The sequence below is a fragment of the Apteryx rowi genome, unplaced genomic scaffold (genome assembly GCF_003343035.1).
Source record: "Apteryx rowi isolate R43461 unplaced genomic scaffold, aptRow1 scaffold_49, whole genome shotgun sequence".
Classification (NCBI taxonomy): Eukaryota; Metazoa; Chordata; class Aves; order Apterygiformes; family Apterygidae; genus Apteryx; species Apteryx rowi.
Window position 1 is genome coordinate 1,141,656 of NW_020450749.1, and position 9,194 is coordinate 1,150,849.

A 9,194-nucleotide genomic window follows, 5' to 3' on the forward strand; every position below is an offset into this window, starting at 1 on the left:
GAAATTAGATGAAACTGATGTCTTTCCAATCTGGGTGAAGATGGCAAATAAAATATGCAGTGCCTGGGGAAACTGCCCCTGACCGTGTCTTTCTTTCCAGGGAGCGCAGTGCACGACGAGCCGGCTGAGAGCGCGGGCGTCACGCCGATGAGCAGACCTCCGCGCGAGACCCCTGCCGGGGGCTTCCCGTCAAGCCGATCAGCAGTGAGGTGCTCGGGACTCAACGCCCCTTAATAATTATGGGGCACCTCGGGAAAGCACCCCTTGGTTTACTTTCACCCAAAAGCCATCCGGTTCAGGGGCTCAAAGATGACTTTGCAATGCGAACCAGAGCACAGTGAGAGGGAACGACTGGCAGAGTCACTTCAAAATCCCACCCCAATCTGAGGTAGGATGCTAATACTCACATCCCCAGAAAACAACGTTTCAGTCTCAAAATAAAAATGGAAAACACAAGACCAGGTGAAGGGCCAGCAGACCTGCAGGGAGTGACAGAGTCGTGGTTCCATGGAAGTCAGCAAAAATCCCCCTTGTTACGACAGCAAAAAGAATTCAGTCTGGCCGCAACCGTGAATCCAGGAGTGGAAAAAGCGAGTGAAAAACTTGACAAGCTGATCTACGTAAATGCAAAATGCTAACATGAATATGAAAGGTAAAGCACCTAAAAAGAAGAGAACAGAGTGTCTGAGTGTCTTAGGCAACTTTAGTTACCAGCACTGGAAACACCTGCTCTTAGCAGTCAGGGTAACGTGGCATCCACATCCAGGGATTACTTCTGACCATTTCCCAATACTTTTCCATCCTTTAAACAAAAAGTGTAGTAGAAGTGCACCCCATTCATTGAAGAACCACCCCATTACCACTGTTTCTACTCTATTATCATTTCTACTTAATAACCTCAGGAATTATCCAGTTCTTTCACATCACAGGCAAGCACAAAGCAAAACAGTGAAACGCAAAAATAAGCCTGCTGATAAGGGAAGCCGCTGAGTGTTTGTTAACCTCAGCCTGCCGGCCTAATTAGTATAACAGCAGCATGTTTTGCATTGAAGGTGAGGCAGAAAAGGCTAACAAGGGGGAAAGCTTTGTACTTGTTAATGATATGAGTAAGCACAGCTCAGAAAGCAATTCCGCAGACTTTGATCCACTCAGAGGCGAGAAAGAGAGCTCTTCAGGCACTTCTGACAAAGCAGGCTTACCATGAACGTATGCCAGTATTCAGCCTCTACCGCATTCATATTCATTTAGGAAGTTTAGCTGACAGTAGACTTGTTTAATGTAAAAAGCAGAAAGACTGCAATCGATATATTTTGCACATCTTAAAAATAGCAAGGCCAAGAGAAATCAAGAACTGACTCTTTAAGGTCCAAACAATCACAGAAGACTTTGGGTCTGCCTATTAAAGCAGTTTTTTGCATTCATTTCCTCTCCTTGCTATAAATAATCAGCCTTTTCGAAACAGAGGATATGGCAAGATTTTTCTTTTCTAACCAGTCTTTTATGTTGCATTAGCGTTTCAGAGTGAAATGAGCTTGGAGAACTGTTCTCAGTATGGGGACTTCAACCCTCCCTTCTTCCCAGCCCTCACTCCCCCCCCCCMAAAAAAAAAAAAATCCTGGTATTCACACAGCAAAACAAACTATGAAGGTCAAATACCAATCTAAACACTAACATCAACCCCTGGTCAGCATGAACAAAGTAAATGAAATCACAGTTATTTTCTGTTATTAAAAAAGAAAAATAGTATGCAGTGTAAAACCATTAATTCACAACAGAGACTTTAAACACACCAGCAATTGCAAAATGTTCAACCTTAGAGCTGTAAACCACACGATCATTGCCAAGATTAGCGAAGACTGTTCATCTTGCTGTGTTCTCATGACAGCCCTTTCTTTCTGTCCGAGTCCCTTTTATCTGATTAGATTTTAGCTCCCATTACTGTTGGGACAATTTCGCAATGGGGCAAAATTAATTAGTTTGCATCAAAGAAAGGCTTCTTGAAACATAACACTAATGAGCTTCATCTGCCTGATTAGAGGGCTTTGCTTTTAGTAACACTTGGAGCAAAATTTTGTTTCTGAGAAATATTATATATTATTATAAGAATATTCAAGGCTAAAAGCATTAGCTGAACAATAACCAGGATAATGGACAAAAGATTAGGGTGGCAAACTGTGAGCAGACACATAACTGTGAATATTGACAGGAGGATGCAAGTGCAGACCAAAATAGGTTAACAAAGATGTAACGAAGATGTGTGTGCGCCAGCAGAGCTTGGTGCAACTCACAGCAGTATATTTAGTGAGCTGCCCAACACTAAACCTCGCATCTACCCACATCATCTTTTGGAATTAAATGGAAGAGGGCTGAGGAAGGACAGAGTACTAATTTTTAGAAATGAAGGATGGAATAAAGGTTCATTTTAGGTCAGTCAAACTAATTTTTAATACTTGGCAAACTACCTGGGACAAATTATTTGTTTATTTTTAAATCTGATTTTTATGGTTGAGAACCATAATCAATTTTGTTTTTAATTTGATGGAAGAACGGCTGCAGAGAACAAAGGGGATTAAATAGACATGGTATTTCTTGGCTTTACTAAGCTTTTTCACACTGTCCCCTTTCTCTCACTCTGTTAATATAAGCAAATAAGAAAATATAGTCTAGAATGAATTTGCTTTTTTTCTTGAAAGGTGCCAATCTGCCTGAAAAATCACATACTAAAAGTAATTATCAGAGATATTTGCTGATAAATTGGGCAAAGCACATCATAAATGACATCTGTATAGACATTTTCAGCATCATTTGCCCATACTTCCTGCAAATGAAAAACATATGATGTAAGTGCATGTAGCAGAGCAAGGGAAATATCTTTCCTGTGATGAAATTTTCCTCTATAAGTCTCCTCAGCACATATACAAGACTAGAAAAGAAGACACCTTGTTAGCAGAGTGAAGGCCTCATTTGCTTATTGGAATTACCTCCATTTGAGAGGAGAGAGAAAACCCAAGTTTGGGCAAAAACATGCTTTTACACAACACTCTTTTTGTGGCCACACTCAGACTTCAGGAAATTTTCTAGCCGCAAAATCCCGAGCCGAGGGCCAGCTATCGTCCTGCTAGACTGCCAGCTGAAGGGGGAGGTCGGCCGGTAAGAGTTTACGGCCTGAGAACAGCTTTCATCAGTATCACAGAAAACACTTTAATTGCGTGACTCTCAACAACACATGCTTGAATTTGGCCAGACAAATAGTTGAACAGTACATCTGAATGGGCAGTAACTTCTGGGCGGGGGGAAAAGACTTAACTCAGGTCTGCTGCTGGGCACGCAGGACTGCAGAACCGCATCGCAAGGCACGGAGAGCTTAACTGGCTTATGATGGTTAAAGGCAAAGCTTTTGGAGTAGCCAAGAACTGAATTCAATTTTTTTTTTTTAATCTCTTTCTTGTGTTTTGATAAGGCTTCCACTCAATCACTACCATTTTTTGTCAAAATGATCTTGACCTCTAACAGGCAACACTGAAACCGTAACAGTTTTATCCTTTTGCCAACCTATCACAGGGATTTAAATGCAAAAAACTCATTTCAAACACCCATGTGTCCTCTGATCCTACAAACATGCTGCACCTGTGCATAATGTTTCTCTGCTAGCCTTCTGTGACAGGTCAACAAAAAAGACTATTCCTGTTGTTTATAGGCTTTTGGTTATCTCTCAGAAGAAGAAAAAGGGACCAGGGCATATGTGGGAAGGAAAAAGCTTTGTTTAATTTGTTTAATTAAGCTTACTTCTTTCAAGTCTAAATAAACTCCGGATTTGGCAGAACTACTGGTTAAGTAAATCACAAACGCAGTTCCTTTCCCTGTAAGGGCAACGACATCACACCATGTCATATGCAACGTGTTCTTCCACAGAAATTCTCTCGAACTTTACGCCGTAAATCCAAAAGAAGTCCACCACGCCAAGGATGCCGCAGTGCTCGGAGGCGATCTCCTAATGCAGAAGCTGACAGCTGTAGAGCAGCCCTAGGATTATTTTCAACACAATGACCCAGTCCGTTGCTTTCGGTGAGAATGTCAGCATTTCCACTGTGACTTGTGTTTCATTATCTGCAACCATCTTATCTTGTAGCAAACGTGTACATGGACCAGGGGGACGGTGGTGACCTACCAAAGAGCAATTGGTTCACACTGAGGTCTAACCAAAGCCCACTGAAGCTCACAGGGACGTATCAGAAAGTAGCCGGACTCGGTCATCCCTCCAGGTAAAACAAATAAGGAACCTCTTTTCACCCTCCTCCCACAAATTACACAGATCAGATAGCTGAGGGTCAGCTCCAGATCCACTGGTCAAAGTTAGGGAATAATGTTGCAATAAAAGATCTGCTTCTGACCCCTAGGTTCCTCCCTAGAGAGCACTGTTCACAAGGGAAGCAAGCTGTGCGGGCTCCAAAAGTCACCCCATACCAACGCTATCCAAACGCTGTGCCGGATGCTGTCCTTATCAACCTGCTCCAGAGTCAGCGGAGGTTGCAGAAGCTGAAAGGCTGCAAGAAATTTGCCTCTCCAGGCTACACCTGGCTGCTCTTGCTGTTTGTCCCTCATTCTCATACACATAAGCACTACACAGGAATTGACTCGTGCAACTCCAGCCCCACTCGGGTGGCAACTTCACACCAACATCTCCCACATCTATCTCCTCCCTCCCGTTAGGAGTTGTCAAATCCTCACCGACAGGAGGAAGAGGAAAAGGATGAATCTTCCCTTCATGTGTACTTGGAACTTTCCCACATAAACAGCTCGTGTTGCTCAGTGCTGATACATCCATGGTCCCTGAAAGATTTTTGTTGGACCTACATCATTTTATACCTCACAGGCAATTTCCCATGTTTCTTTTTTTGCCCTTACTAAGTGTCCCATCTACAGAGCTCACAAAGCTCGAGTCCTTCCTTGCTCTTCCATGTTTTCACCACTCATTTTTCCCTTTCCCACTACTCCAGTCTCTTCTACCCACTATCTCTCCTCCTTCCATTCAGCCATTCTAGTGGCCACATCCCAAATGACAAAATCGAGTCATTTAGCAATTTTGTTTATTCCCCCCTAAGTGGAAGTGTTGCTTCTTCCTTTGTATACTTTTATATCATGAAATCAAAATCTTGACTAATGAGGCTGGCATGAACTCAAAATGTCTTCTCCCAGTCCTTGTGCCCATCCTTCCTGTCTGACTGATGAGGAAACTCTCAGATTGAATATAAGAGTTTGTGCAATACAGAGAATTTTTAATGGGGAAAAAAAATCCTTTGACATCACTGGCTAATTATAATTTGCTGCACTAAAATACAACACTATGGCTATATTGTAGAGCAGGATAAAAGTGCGCGTGTATCTTCCTGTGTGCTTCAATATCCTCCTATTGACAGAAGATAGGATGACTGGGCTATGACTGGAGACCAGGAAATGATTTTTGTGATTTCATTAGAGTAATTGACAAAAGCGTTTCCTTTCTATGGAAGGTTAACAGATGGCTTGTTAATGTTGCAACTTCTTTAAATAGGGCTGTCACCAAAAATGATGTCCATGACAACAAAAAAAATATTGATACAAGCTCATTGCAAAATTAAAACAGAGCTTGCATAATCTAAAGCACAATGCTGCCATCATTGCAACACGGAAGAGTGTCAAGGTGCATTTGCTTTTCTGAGATTTCCTTGGAAATTGGATGGAGGGACATCAACTTTTGGAGCGCCAACAACGTGGGACTTCAGTTATTACATGCATAAACCTGCAGTCAGTCAGTCACCATGCCTACTCCACACTCTGTGACATGGATGTAAGAGGGTGTTATATCCCAGGCTTGGACTTTAATCCTAATAGTAACAGAATGTATTAATCATTTTTAATCTTGGGTAGATATCTTTTCATATAAAATCACTGAAGTGATTCAGAATTGCAGATTTGTAGTTGTAGGAACTGGTATTCCAGACTGAGCAAGATTTTGTTGTCATCAAATAAAAACAGACAGGCATCATGTGGGCCCCTTCCCCTGGACACCCGACTAGTTAGCAAAATGGGGAGTACATTGCATTCCACTGGGCTCATCTCAGAGCAGTGCACAACATGAGCATCAGCCCTTTATGGCTCTGCTTTCAGATCTCACCTCTGGCCAGATGCAATGCAGGGGCATGCAAAAACCTGAAATTGCCTTACCTCCACCATGAAACAGCTCTGCTCCCTCATGCCTCTGCCAGCCATCCGAACCTGAGGAAATCAAGCCACACTAGTTCACTCACTTGCCATGGTGTTTAGACTTCACCTTAGACAGACTTGTGTCATTTCCATGTGATCAGGAAAAACTACAAAGAACATTCAGCTTTGAAAATAGAAATTCTATATGGACAAAAATTAATATTCTAACATTCTTACTGATATTTAATGTTTTTTTCCTTCAACAACAACTACTCAGTATTTTTCTCCTTTGCCATAATTCTTCCAGGTTTTTTCCTTTTCTATTTTTTTCTGAGGTATCTCTTCTACATCCCTTTTCTTTCTCTGGTATTACTGCCTTAATTCTATAAGCTCTTCACCACATCCTACTTCCATCACCTTTTCAAGCAATTTTGTTTGCATTAATCTGTGTATAAAATTAAGCTCTCAGACTTTTCTGTTGTCCATCATTAAGACCTCCAGCTAACTAAGAGTGAGAGAGAGCGAGAAAGAGCACAACAAAGAGCAAGAGAGCAAGAGCAAGCCAGAACGAGAGAGCTCGAGAAAGAGAGCAAGAGTGAGAGCGCAAGAGAGCAAAAGAGGGCAAAAGAGCGAGCAAGAGCAAGAAAGAGAGCATGAAAGACAGAAAGTCAGTGGGTTTTCCCCACGGTTTCTTGATTTACTTCATTTTACTTTACTTCATAACAGCTCCAGAGAAAATGTTTTGTCTTATCACTATTAGCTTTTTATAATGCACAGAGCTGAAATCTAGTCTGGTAAAGAGTAGAGTTAAATCATAGAATCCATGAGGGAAATAAAATGAGGAATAACAACAGTATTTCCCATTGCAAAACCTCTGTCGACAGCAGTTTGAAGTAGCCTGGTTTATTTTACCGAACTTGTGATGTCAGGTTCACTTAGCACATGCCTTGTCAGCTGCGAACTGAGGGCACACCAGTAGTACGACTGACGCATGCGGCCCCGACATGGGAGGGAGCACACAGCTGCTCGCTGCTCTTGTTTGCCTTCACCTGAAGGACTTTTGAAAAACTGTATAATATTACAGCAGACTGCTCCATGCCCCACGTGTCGTGGGTTCCTCCCTTCTCACTGAGTTTGGCAGAACAGGTTGATTTTACCATCATCTAGAACAAAAAAATAAGTAAACAGTATTAAAAAGAAAAAAGGCACAATATTTACATTTTTGGGGACAGTAAAGGATATGCTGAGGAAATACTATGACTAAGACATTTTGCTCTAGACATAGAAATAAACTTTTAAGTAAAAATAAAATGAAGATGCTGCTGCTTTCATAACTCTAACTCAGTAATAGCCAAAATAATCCAAGGCTAGTGGAAAAGGGCATGGATTTTCAAAAAAACCCCCCCAAAACTAGTAAGGTATCTTATCTTTTGATTCCAATGTCACAAACTATGAAGATGGTYGACTTGCAAATAAAGATTTAAAATATTGTGTGTTGTGGTTAGGGTGACTGTGGTTGTAATAGGTCAATACATATGATATGCAATCTCAGAGAAGAAGGAATCACTATAGCAGTTATAAGAAAGTATGAACTAAAAATGTAATGCAGAAAATTAAGAAAGCAGAAGTGGCCTGAATACAGAGGGGTGAGGAAGAGAACTTCCCAGCACACTAAGTTTCGTGGTTTAGTTTACCTGAAATGACAAGTCTGTGGCATAAATACTGAGCAAAGCATTAGAATACCAACAACAAATACCTCCTCGCACTGTCAGAGGACAGATTAAGCATTCTAGTATCATTGTTTTTCCCCACATCCCAATTTTTTTGGTTTTCTGGTGCTTTGCCTCATCAGGAAAAAGCTACTACATGCAATGAAAATGCCAATCTTGCATAAACATGAATCAAAATAATGTTGTAATCATATCTTTGAATGAAATTATTATGCAGAGCTATTAAGCCTGAATTAAAAACAAGCCCTTTTGGTCCAATTTCTACCTCTAGGTAGAATTGCTGTTCCTATTCAATTAGAATTCAATTTCTATTGTATTAAATTTCTATTTCTGTTCAATTATTTCTATTCAGTTCCTATTATCTAGGTGCCACATGTCAAAATTCACATCCAGCTCTGTCCAAGTGGGACTGAGTTTGCTAGTTTAGTCCAGTGCTTTGTATCCTTGCTTTTTTTTCAGAACTCTGCACAAGGCACTAAGAAATACTTTTCTTTTCTCCCCAAAGAAAGATGTTAAGGAGGTAATTAAGCTGCTCGCCCACTTGTACAGAGAGAGGCATTCTGAAACAACTAGCCCAGACAAACCTGGTTTAGCAGGCAGCCGGATAAAGTGCGGCTAGGAGATGGAAACAAAAAAATGGGTAAAATACCCTTTATAGTTTAAACAGACACACGATGTTCGTGAAGCACAAGCTAAGGGAGATCCCTGCTGGCAAGACTGAGTAACACACAGGCACCACTGCCGAATATCATGGGCTACCACGAAGAAAGTTTCTTCCACTTCTGAGGGCCCCAAACGCTCCACACTTCCCTTACGTTCAATTCAACCCCAGCCTCTTGCTGCTGAAGACAGCGCTGTCCCGCTCCTGCAGCACAGACTGCACACGAACAGCTGCTTGCTGGGGCAAAAGGGGGATTCGGCCTCCGTTCCACTGTGTTTACAAAGGATAAAAATTCTTGACATACCTGAATTATTAGTCTGCTGAAATAAGGCTGACAGACCTATTTTTACTGCTGCTTCTGTTGCAGAAAAGTGGGAAGATGGGACCGAGTTGTTTCCCCATTGATTGAAATCTGTCTTTTTTTCTGCTGCATGACAGGTGTTAGGTATCATCCAACTTAAGGCAATAAATATTTATATGTTGTATCTCACCCATTCCTTGTAATTAGTAAGACCATATTTAACAATTAATCAGCCAATACTGGATAATTGTGTATTGACAAAGAGAAGGAAGCAAATAAAACAACAGATCTTGTCTCAGCTTTTTTGTACATTACATTA

General features: G+C 41.3%; 1 long non-coding RNA gene across 1 annotated transcript; it reads right to left on the minus strand.

Moving 5' to 3' along the window:
- Positions 1–3,690: 3,690 nt before the first annotated feature.
- Positions 3,691–7,107, minus strand: LOC112972404. Its single transcript, XR_003255669.1, has 3 exons — positions 7,096–7,107; positions 6,205–6,255; positions 3,691–4,164 (listed from the first exon to the last, which is right to left on the minus strand). It is a non-coding gene; the product is annotated as an uncharacterized LOC112972404 (long non-coding RNA).
- Between the last annotated feature and the right edge of the window lie 2,087 nt (positions 7,108–9,194).